The 13160-nt window shown below is 37.8% G+C and overlaps 1 protein-coding gene across 2 annotated transcripts in view; it reads right to left on the reverse strand.

The window, feature by feature from the left end:
* The window catches only part of LOC140141395 (uncharacterized), a 226516-nt gene that overhangs the window by 7549 nt on the left and 205807 nt on the right, over positions 1 to 13160 (reverse strand). The window lies entirely within an intron of this gene.

Below are 13160 nucleotides of genomic sequence, written 5' to 3' on the forward strand. Positions count from 1 at the left end.
GATTGTGCAGCTCAGCGGATTGTCGTGTGTGCTTGTCTGCATGATGGAATATGAACAGTTAGTTGAAAAGTGAGACTGCAAGAATGCATAGACCCTTGTCTATGCACGCAGATTCATTCAATTTCATGCTGTCGTGGCTGGTGTCTTGGCTGCAGTTGTTATAAGCTTATATCATGTAAGCTTATAATACGTGAACTGTCATAGGCGATGGCTGACTGTGTGTGAGTGAGATACACAGATGCATTTTGCAGTTTGCTGTTTATGTAATGCTTTCTCTGTGCAGAAACACACTTATGTCCTGGTGGGACCAGCATGACCATAGGCCTACTAAAAAAATCCAAACAACACCTAAATGTGGTTATTGAGTAACCCTATAAAACAACCCTTTCAAATGGGTCATTTCATTTGACCCCGAAATGAGGTCATTAAGTAACCCAATAAGGCAACCCTTTTGAAGGGGTCATTACATTTGACCCCTAAATGTGGTAATATTTTGACCCCAATGGGGTTACTATTTGACCCAAATACGTAGTCATTGCAATGACCCGACCAATGGGGTCAAAATGACCCCGTTAGTGGTATGGTGTTTAGTTGATAACTATGCTGGGGTCAAAAATGACCCCGTTTGGGTCATTTTTTGACCCCGTAGTTTTAAGTGTGTAAAACACAGGGTGCATAGGGTACACATTTGCATACCCAGCCCCCGGCGGGGAAAAGGAAAAAGAAGGGGCGGCAAAAACAGTTATTAAAGGAAAAAAAGGGCGCAAAATTGTCAAAAATGTTTGAATTGTGTTTGGGAGTGGCCTTCTCTCTTTTCCCTAGCTATTTTCTTCCATTTCTTGCTTTGTTTATCAAAGCTATCTAGGCCAGCATGCATATATTAGCCTACACTGGCTATCCAGGCTTGTACATTTGTATGAGCTTGGAACGGTCCATTTTCCATGGATTAGCATGTGTTCCTCACGGACCAACCTGGGTAAACAAACAAACAAACAAACAAAAACTTTATTTAGGTTTCTAAAGCTTATATTATCCTTTTTTTAGGATGAAGGGGGCAGAAAAATTGCACCTCTTTTCTCCAGCCCCTTGTAGGAGCGGCCACAGAACGCCACTGGTACACCAGAATTGTACAGATTTGTCAAAAAGTGGCTGAAAAGAACAAAAATTAGCTCATTTTGTCAAAATAATATGGGGTGACATTCTCCCCCCCCCCATTCCAGTATTTTGCCATCATTGATGCCCATGCATGTAAGCTTCATAACGGATGGGACACATGCATCTCTTCCCCCACAGTGAAAATGTGACAAATCCAATGGAAAATGCAGCAAAAGTAATTGTGAAGCCTAAAGTATTTAAGAGTAGTTTCATTTGGTGTCAATTCCATTCTGAGCCTCCTTTTTTCAGCCCATATTAATGTGACATGTTTAATCAACATATTGTGTGATATAATCTACAATAACCATGACTACCATACAAATGTTCACCTTTTTTCCCAATCCTTAATAACTTTTCCAATTCCTGCTCAATTTTTAATAAAATGTTGTAAACGCAAAGTGCGATCACTTCCAATTTTTCCCCTGCACACAAAGAGATCGTGCACACATGCGCCCAAAGCGTTAAATATCGCCGCAGGGGAACGTGGTTCATTGCACGCTTGCACGCACACTGATCCTACTCACGTGCGCAGATGTTTAGCACCCCAGCAGGTTGTTCACTTTGAAGAAATTTTGCTATAGGGGCTTGTGAAATAGACAAGCTCACTCTTATCTTTTATATAAACCAATTTTATCGTTTGAAATAAGTCAATTTTATTGAGGTATTACATATATTGGGCAATTCCAATTTAAATCCATACACCCCCTGTAGAAGTCACAACCTTAATTTCCCACACAGGGGGTGTATAATTCAAATGGATTTACCCATTCAGGTAAACCAATTTGAAATTTGCACTCCCTGTGTGGAAGATTGAGGTCATGTCTTCCACAGGGGGTGTATGGATTCCAACTGGAATAGCCTAATTTTCATCAGGGTTTTTTAACCCCAAGTTTAAGAGTTCTTTTGTGCTAATGCTTCAATTTCAAACTCATGCAATTACCTTGTCACCAAATTTCTTTTAACAAAAGTTACGTTTCATTTGCAAAAACTCTTTAATTTGTCATGTATAAAGAGGGATAAAGTGTGCAAAACTTTGAGGGATAGGCCTGTATCATAGTCATTTTAAATTCAACACCCAAAATAGCATACCAACTTAGGGAGTGGTCATTATTTACACCGGGGGTGGGGGATTGGGGGATTTAAGGTGGGAATACAATTTTTTTTTGTGAGCAAGGAGGGGGAGGAATCCAGGAATAATTCGCCAAGAAAGTGGGGCAGGTTTAGAAATTCCCATAGGAAAATTGCCAAAAAAAGCGGCTTGTGCCCCCAATCAGCGCCGGTGCACGGTGTCCCCCATCATGGTCGGTGCCCCCCCCCCAATCAGATGACCCAAGCTACACCACTGGCCCCACAAATAAATAGTGACCAGTCCCCAAACCAACCCTCAGGACTTGAAACTGTTCTCTTCTTATATTCTTGAAGTAAAATAGGCTTACCTCCATCTTGACTGTGCTGTTTATTCAGTAAGACATTTCACAGGGTTGCCTTTTATAGTCATACACAGATAATTCTTTGTGCACCTTTCTACATATGCCTAATGCATGCATGCCTACTATTATCATTTATTATATGAGGTGCCCTTTTCCCTTAAAGTTACAAAGCACCCATTCTCCTTGAATTGAACTTCAAACATTCGGTGTGAAAAACCTCAATGGTTTGGTTTTCATTTAAGGATGTCAAAATTGAAATATATTTTGTATAATATACCGGTATCCCTTGAAGCTTTGTGGCAGGGCAAACATGAAATACATGGTATGATGTGTTGCATCTATTATTCGGTTTAGAACACACACAAGAGAGTAATTTCCTTTAAACAACCAACAGTTCATCTGAGTTCAGTTCATACTGCATGTCATTCTGGAAATGCAAACTAGAATGAATGTCAAACAAGAACTGTCTTTAAAAAAGACAATGCCACAGATGAAGATCATGTTTCATGGTATAAGACACACTAAGTATACTTGGCGTGTTTTCACTTAACGGGTAACACCGGCCAACCGATTAACCATTTAATGGCCAACCACCACATTTCCACTGTCGCGCTACATGGTAAATGATCATGTGATCTGGTGTAGGGCGGAAAATTTTTGTTTTCATGACCTTGGGTCATCCTGTGCCACGCGCATTGCATTCATTTACCTTGCGAGGTTGACTTCCAGTACACCCGTTAACCATCACACCAAACGTGTTTCCACTGAGAAAAATACCGGTTTTTACACCGCATGATCTACCTCCAGAGGTGGATCACAGTTGCGGGTGTCCACACCGCATCACTCCGAACCGATCTGTTTCCATTGATCACATTAACCAAACTGTATATACCCGTTAACCTTTCTCCAGTAGAAACACGCAGTGCGATACTAGGCTCTGCTCCAGGCAAACCAACCATGAAACTTAAATCGAGCTATGTAAATTTGAACATAACATCAACCAGTAAAATTTAATATAAGCAAGCAAATTTACTCATCACGTAAAATTAATGGAATTAAACAAAGAAGTCATGCGGTGTCATATCTGATCTTGAGATATTTTATATCGCTTATTTCATTGCGTCTAGATTTTGTAATGAACATGATCGATTTTCAGAAAGTCACTGGTTTAGAACAATTTTCTGTTGACTCTTCATAGATCTATAATTCTAACCCAAAGCTATACAGCTGTTACAATAATATGACTTATCCAAATTTCAACAGATATAAGAGAAAATAACCAAAAAGCCATGAATAACAGTAAAACCAGAGTACAAATGACAAATTCGAGCTGCAAATACAAGAAAACAATTTATTTTTGACAAAAAAAAAAAAAAGAGGAAAGAAGAGGAAATCAGCTGAAAAGAGGAACCCTCACATCACCTATACAGGGTATGGTTAAACAGTCTATAATATCGAATTGATTAATTAAACAGTCTATAATATCGAGTTGATTAATTCGAATTAAACAATTCATTAATGTTTGCACTGGGTAGTAGCCATTACTGCCAGTAGACAGGAAGTCTAGAAAGTTGATCTCAACGCTGTGGGAGGTCTTCCTGTGCTTTTGAATGGGACAGCAGTAACCTTGGCCAATTTTTAGACCAAAATTTTGGATTTTTCAGATTTTTTTCTAAGTTTGTTAGAGCATAACAAGACTATCCGTTGATGGATTTTTATTTCCGTCGGTAAATATTTTTAAAATTAAGTTTTTCATAACATATTAAAAAGGCAGAGACCCCTGCTGTATAATAAATTAGCTACATAAGTTTTGAGTAACCTTGGTGAAAATTATCAAAAAAGTGCCTATTCTTTTGTGTGTGTACAGTCCATCACCTGTCACTTGGTAGTCTTGTAACATGTCTAATGGCGCTGCCCATGGCCACTCGATGAATTGTTTAATTCGAATTAATCAATTCGATATTATAGACCGTTAAATAATAATAATTATAAAAATAAATAATAATAATGAATAACAATAGAAAAATATGAAATCATTGCTTGTTATCACATCATTTCAAGTCAAAAAAACTCAAAAGAATTTCATTCAAACAAGTCCCAATTCTCATCACATTAAGCTTACAACATGCAGCCATTTCCCTCAAGAGTCCGATCTCTGTGTAGGCAAACTCCAGCTATTGTTAAGCTCTAACTTAATATCATGCCTGACTTCTTGTACATAAAGTACTTGCCACAATCCTCCCTCAATGGCTTGTATTTAATTCCATTCATATTTACCTTCATACCCTTAAGGTGTTCAAATTCATTTCAATCATGTATTTTTCCTTTATGTAAAAGGGTTTTGACTTCTGTGCCATTGGGCAACATCAAGTCAATATGGTAAGTTTCAATACATGTGTAATAATTGTGCACACAATGAAAATTCTCCAAGCCAACACGGCAGAGAATTACTGCCTACGATCAAAATGATAAAAACAACATTTCAATTTCATATTATCTCTATATCATTAATGAAACCTTTCTTTTGTTTCCTGCTTTATATTGTATTATAATTTACTAGAAACAATAGACTATTCAAGAGTAACACATAATGCATACAACATGTCAAAATACCTAAATGAATTCCTACGATCAAAATGATAAAGACAACACTTCATATAATCTCTATAAAACGTATCATTAGTGAGACCCACTTATATGACAATGAAGAACTGACTAGAAACAATAGGCCATTCAAGAGTAATGTATAATGCATACAATATGTCAAAATACCTAAATGAATTCCTACGATAAAAATGATAAGATAACATAATCTCCATAAAACGTATCATTAATGAAGCCTACTTATAGACAAAGAAGACACCTGCAAGACACAATAGGATCCACAACATGCTCATCTATTTCTTTAACCCCAATACATTTGTAAAACCATTGAATGACCTCTGAGAATTTGGGTACAAAAACTCATACCCTTCAAGTTGAGGTCAAATTGTGCACTATGATTGTTTAATTGAGGTTATTGAACTATGGCATTGGGATGAGGCCATTGTGACAGCATATATCCTGATAGAGAATAGAATGTCAGGAGTTACATGACCTACTTAATTCTTTCACATTCCTGTATATTTGTGCTTAGGGACATAGCTACTGACAGATGCAATAAGTAATTATCAAATACAATGCTAATGATGTGATATTGGGCTGTTCTAGTTGAAATTCATCCACCCCTGTAGAAGTTATAACTTAAATCTCCCACACATGGGAGTCACCAATTCAGGTAACCGCATGCGTGCACTCCCTGTGAAGGAGATTTAGTCATGTCTTCCATATAGGGTGTAAGGATTTCAACTGGAATAGCCCAATTTCTATTGAAACTATTAGGCCAATGGAACTCGATTATTAGTTTCCGATTGGATGTTTGAAAAAAAGGACGAGGTCGCTATTTCATTATTCATTATTCGGTCTCTTTTCATTATCCATTATGTCAACAAAATCAATGATTTTATGAACAGCTTTCTCCAAATTTAGGTTCCCCACCAGTACCAAAGTATATATTGTTGATGAAAGACCATCTCAAACCCGGTATTAATGCTTAAAAATCATCTTTACAGATATTTTGCAACAGATTGAGAAAAGATTTGAATTTGTTTTCATAAAAAATTGCAATTTTGTTATCACTAGAAACATGATGAGGTAATCCTTAAATTTCCATTATTTACTACATCCTCTACCCCCACAACTAAGAAAAAACGGCTGATTATGATCAACAGGGGATGTCAGACATTTTGAGAGTTTCAATTTTGATTAGGCCTATTTCCATTTCAATTTTCAGATAATTGACTTTTTTATGAAAATAATGAAAGTTTTGGTCAAATTCAAAAAGTTATGCGGGCGGTCAATAGGAAACTAACAATCGAATTCCATTAGCCTTAGCAAATCAATTTATATAATAACCATGTCATATGCTGAGTTGCAAAACATGCTCAGCTATTGTACAACACTTCACTGAAATGATACACTAATCAACAAAAATCCACCCAGAATATAACTTGTCACAAATCTATTTTACATTTTGGTCTAAAATTGTAATATTTTCAGTAAAATTGCCTTCAATATCTTCATGAACGTTTTTTAAGTGAAGCTGGTAAGTTGCTCATATAACTTGCAAAATCTTATGGCCATTTTCAAGTCATGGGACGATTAGGCCCTATAGATTTAATTCAAAGTAAGCTAGGAAATCTATTCGGAGATAATGCCATTTCTTTGTGTTTTATTATTCAGTATTATTCAGAGGATACACTCTTATACTCTTACTCTTACTCCATCGACTCTTGCTGTCGGGCATCAATGATGGCTCGCCATAACCACCTGTCCTGCATGCTGGTCTCAATTTCTGCCACTGTGTATCACGGCTGTTTGATGTATATAGAATTGGTTTCATTATTAACTAAATGCAAACTATAGATGGCGCTATTTAGCCTAAATCATATTTCTTTATTTGCAAGGGGTAGGTGATTAATATTGGCATTAAAACAGATGGAATAGGTGAAACAAGCAACAAGGAAATTTTATAAACATATTTTATCAAACAATAAAAGGAGTTGTTTGTATTAAAAGCTTGACAAATCAATTTCAAGTAACTAAATAGCGCCACCAATTGTGTCATTAATAGATACATTTTGTATCAAAAAGCTATAAAAATGTTATAAAAGTGAATAATTTTGTAAAAGAGAGAAAATGAAAGTTGAGAATGACTCAAAAGCATCTGTATACATTAGCATGATATCACATTTAGCTGTTCAGGCCTAAAATTTGGTTGTACATGATGTTTTGTTTGAAAAACTAATAAATGATCCCATCAAACAACCGTGGTATCCTGTGTCTTGTTGAAGCAGGTCCACAAAGGTCTTCTTGGGACGTCCTTTGGTTCGTTTTCCTTGGGTGGGCTTCCACGTTACCAGATCAGATGTAATCCTCCCTTTGGCTCTCTTACAGTGTCCCGCAAACCGTAGCCGTCTTTGTGCTGATTTTTGAGGTCACAGGTGGAATGTCCCCATACAATTCCTTATTGGTCATATGCATTTTCCAGCTCACATTTAGTGCTGATCTTAACATTCTTGTATAGCAGCCATCCATTGCTTTGCCAATTTTCTTGGTAATGGTCCAGGTTTCACAACCATACAGCAGGACGCTTTCTACAGTAGCTTGGAATAGGTGTGTTTTGAGGTGTCTGGGTAGAGATGATTTCCAAATATTATTGAGCTTGTTACAAGCTTTCCATGCCATTGCCTTTCTTACTCTGATGTCTTGCTCAGTACTCCTGACCCACGACCCCAAGTACTTGAAGTCTTTTACTTCTTCCAGGAAGCTGCCATCCTCGGTTTGGATTTCAACATCTGTTGAATGGTTGTACACCATGAATTGTGTTTTCTTCGCATTCATGTGTAATCCCACACGAAGTGCAGCGTTTTCTACGTTTTTGAGCAGTTCCTGTGCTTGGTTGGCAGTATCAGATAGTAGCGCAATGTCGTCTGCGAAGTCAAGATCAGTTATGTTCAGTGGACCAACTTGTCGGCTTTTTCTAGGTTTTATAGTGAAGTCTAATCTCTCCTCCCTGCCGTCTATTGCAGATCTGAGGCACTCTTATAAAAAAAGATTTAAAATCAAATCTTTAGATTCAAATTTAAATCCCAAATTGGATAGTTCACTACAATAACCATGCATCATTGTTGCATCAAATGTTGATTAAAGATGTTATTCACGATAAAAACAACACAGTATGCAAACAGTATCACAGTTGCTATCTACAGTAGATAGCATTACAACTGTTTTAATGCATATAGCCTACATAACACTGCAATGTATAGGGGGGGGGGTCTGTTCAAATAGACTTTTGACACAAAATAAAAATATGTGGATGTATTGAAACAGGACAACGGACTGGATGTTATGGATTTATGCAGAACAGAAAGATATGGTACCACTCGTCTTAAGCAAGTAAGCAAGCAAGTAAACTGAGCTCAAAAAGAAACTTATAATTTTTTACAACTGAATCACAAGGTCATATCTTAAAATAATGTCAATCAAAATGAACCAAAATTACACACAGGATTACTTTCATACTCTACTCAAAACACATGTCAGTAACCAAGCAGTTGTCCAACTGACACAACAGCAAACCGCACTGTCATGGGACAGCTTCCTGGACTTCCTCCACTTTCACAGCCCAACATTTGGCACCCAGCACAAAAAATCTGTGAGAATGCACACAAGATCCTTGCACAGATAATAAAAAACGGTGCTGCTTTCTGCTTTTCATACACTTTTTTCATGAAACAGGGCTGGGCTGTGAATGGAGTCCAGGAAGCTGTTCCATGTCAGTGCATTTTGCTGTTGTGTCAGTTGGATAGCTGCTTGGTTACTGACATGTGTTAAGAGTAGAGTATTGAAGTAAACATGTGTGTAAGTTTGGTTCAATTTGATGGACAGGATTTCAAGATATGACCTTGTGAAAAATTATAAGTTTCTTTTTGCGCTCAGTTTATATAGCAATATAAATGTATACCATATATCCAATTGCAGTACATATAATTTTGTTGACCCTTTTACCAAAATGTATCTACAATACAATGTGTCATTGGGCAATGTAAGTCAAGTTAGGTTTTCCCCTCACTTGCCCACCCAGCACCCTTCCCTCAGTTGCCTGCTCCTTGAGCTTCCTTGGAGCACCCCTGCAAAATTTGACAGCGAAGGTTAATTTCACATTGTGATGCTGTACACAGACTCAATGTCAAGTTTCATCAAAGCTAGACACACATCAATTACTGATGCTGAAAACCAAACCATATCGTATTCCTGTTGTGTTGTGTTAATATATCCTTCGTTGTTGATAACATGTCCATTTAGCTAATGATACCTGGATGACCAAACCAGTCAACTCTTATTTATGCCCATTTGTATTGTGTCACATACCATGCATGGCATCTGCAAGCATGAGAATGGCTGATTTGAAAACTGCCTAAAAAATGAGAGAATTTGGCCTTAAAAGACCCAAAACAGGCTGAAATTTTTTTTTTAGTAAATTTGGACAACAAAATAGCCTGAATTCAAGCAAAGCGACTGGAATTCCAGTTGTTTTCAAAAAGCAAACTTGAAAATCCAGACATTACTTTTATTGGAAAGTTACTCCTCTACAAGGGGTGTGCACCTATTTTCTGGAATAGCTAATTTGGGCTGCAAGGTTGGTGATGATAGTAAACTCAATTTGAAATAAAAAATGCCTTCTTGGATCGCAATGCATCGCATGGATAATATCGCACAATGCTGCAATGGAAAACAAGATCGAAGCATGTGATAATGGAGTAGCAGGCTTAAGCCCGGTCCTGACTCCACATCGCAGCGCGACATGATGCTGCGATGCTATAAAAACTGAAAATTCTCATCGCGCTGTGGAAATTTCGGTCCGCGATGGATTTGAACAATTTTCAACTTTACACTTTTAGCTGTATGCCAACCAGGTAAAAGTGTAAAGCCTGATCCTGACTCCACTTCGCACCGGGATGCAATGCTTTTCAAACATCGCAGCATCGCGGGATGAAATTAAAATGAACGATGCGAAAAAGTTGAACATTTTCCAACTCCATCGCGGACCGAAATTTCCACCGCGCAATGAGAATTTTCAACGCTAAGCTCGTAAAAACCTGGCTTAGATTACAGTTTTTATAGCATCGCAGTCAGGATCTGGCTTTACACATTTACCTGGTTGGCATACAGGCTGCATGACAGGTGTCAAGATGAGCAGGTGCTAACTCATCAAGGTCAACTTGTCTCATCATCTGAGAGGTTCTTGAACCTCACACAACAAGATGAACCAAGGTAATTAGATTACATAAGAAAAGCGTGTTTTGTCAAGGCCTTGTGGTGTGCATTATGTACATACAGGATGACACACCTGCTACCAGACTTGTAACAAGTCATGACTCGAGACTCGACTTTTCACAAATGAAATGACTCGACTCGGATTTTCAAATTTTCCCCATAGAGATTGTACAGTGACTCGAGTCATTTGACTCGACTCGACTCGAGATATTGCAAGAAATGACTCGACTCGACCTGCTACCTTGCACTGCAGTATACAATATTAAAGCCATAATGTGTGATTGCCTCACAGCGACATCCTCGATGTTTATGTCTGGAATTTCTCCTTTTTTTAAATGCCATGTGAAGGACTAAGCCTGAAATGATTGCTTTAATCACAGTAAGAAGGGGCAGATCCAGGAATTTTCATTAGAGGGGGCGCCGAGCCACCGCCGTAAAAATACATAAAATCAGGCGCCACTTTGCAAAAATTAGAGGGCACTCGCCGAGTGCACCCCCCTCTAAATCTGCCATTCGCAAACCATCAGAATATGAAATTATCAAACCTGAAAAGTATGAAAAGAATCATCGATATATGCTATGCCTGCATTACTGTGCCACTTCAGGTTATAAGTCTGCGCATGAAGCTAGCAGATTGACCTTGATGCATTGGACGATATAGAGGCTTTAATTGTTGGGGCCAAAATGAAAAACAGACATACCTGATAGCAAGAACTAACAAGAGAAATAGATAAAAATGCATCTTTAAAGCAAATCACACATTATTGCTTTAAATGGAGCCTCCTGTGTGCTATACCACAGACAGACAGGTGAGAGGATATGTACTGGGGCAACTTGACCTTGTTATTGCACACACCTTCAGGTTTTGATTAGACTAAGTGGATGAAGGGGATGAAGTCAGGTGTTTTGTCAAGGCCAAGGTGTTTCAGGGTAAAGCTAAATCTTCACTCATACAGGGTGTCCCTAAAAGAACTGTATCGCCGGGAACTTTTTGGTATTATAACACATAAACCAAACATAACTAAATACCTAACCGATGTGGTTGAGGAATATATCAGTTATAACATACTTTTCAAATTTTGACAATTGACTGCTCCATTTTTGAAGTAAAAGAATTTTACGGAACTACGTAATTTTCAATCCGTTCCACTGAGTCAAATATCTAATGACAATACCAGGGCCGTAGCAAGCGGGGCAGTCGCGGATGCCGTGGCCGCCCCACTTTTTGAGAAATTTGTTATGTTTTTCTTTGTATCTTTATTTCAATATGGGCATATATTTGTAATTTGGCCGCCTGACATTTGTGATGGCCGCCCCCACATTTTTCAACCTTGCTACGGCCCTGGACAATACATACTTCATGCGCTGATGATGATGCACAGTGATAAGCACTCTGAATGCAGATCATTGATTGATATTTGAATCTGTGGACAGGTTTAAAAATGAGGGCATTTAGTAAAATTCTTATATTTTAAGCAATTTCAAACAATTAAGTTTCGGACCATACAGTTCTTTCAAGGACACCCTTAAAACAAGGGTGCTTTAAAACCCTTAAAACCCTTACCTGTATAAAACAAGACTCCACTTTACAGCTGTGTAACGTGTGTCTTCCAATGCATCCAAATCTTTGTTTCATTTAATGGTTGTGCTACACCATCATTTCAAAATAACATGCTAAAAAATAAGTTTACTATCTCCACTAAACCTTTTTATGTCCTGAGTTTGAATGCCCTTGAAATGATATTCTTACACACATTTAATTCGATGTGAGCATTTCAAATATTTCATTGCATCTATACAGTTAGAAATACTCGAAAAATTGGACCGATGATGACTTCGTAAAACTGCTTGAATTCTGCAGTAAAGAGAATATGGAGACCAAGGGATTATTATTGACTGTTATTAACAACATCGATCATATAAATCCTATCTCTGCGTATGATATTCCCTATGACACAAGACTAAAAACCCCACTGCCCCTTCTCTTCTCTCATATTCCTTCCTTATAGACATGTGATCCAATGACGGCTCTTGTAGTAAACACTTTTGGCACGCTGCAAACATTCTATGAGCATATCAGATTTTCATCTATTGGAAAATATCTGAAGGCTATGATGCTATGGAGAATACTTTACCACAATTGATGCTGCATGCAGGATATAAAGATAAGAACATGTTGTGGTTGATAAAGATGACAGTGGTTGGTGATGGAGATAACAATGACGATAATGGTAGTAATAATGATGATGGTGATGATGATGATGATGATGATGATGATGATGATGACGATGACGATGACGATGACGATGACAATAATGATGATGACGATGAAGACATCGATGACGATGATGGTAGTGATGATGATGATGTTGACGATGATGATGGTGGTGGTAGTGATGATGATGATGATGATATAGATGATGATGATTATGATGTTGACGATGATGATGGTGATGGTAGTGATGATGATGATGGTGGTGGTAATGATTATGATGATGATGATGATAATGATAATGACGAGGACGAGGACGAGGACGAGGACGACGACGATGATGATTATGATGATTATGATGTTGACGATGATGATGGTGGTGGTAACGATGATGATGATGGCGGTAGTAATGATGATGATATAGATGATGATGATGATGATGACGATAATGATGATGACGATAACGACGATGGTAGTGATGATGA

This window comes from Amphiura filiformis, chromosome 19 (assembly GCF_039555335.1).
Source record: "Amphiura filiformis chromosome 19, Afil_fr2py, whole genome shotgun sequence".
NCBI lineage: Eukaryota > Metazoa > Echinodermata > Ophiuroidea > Amphilepidida > Amphiuridae > Amphiura > Amphiura filiformis.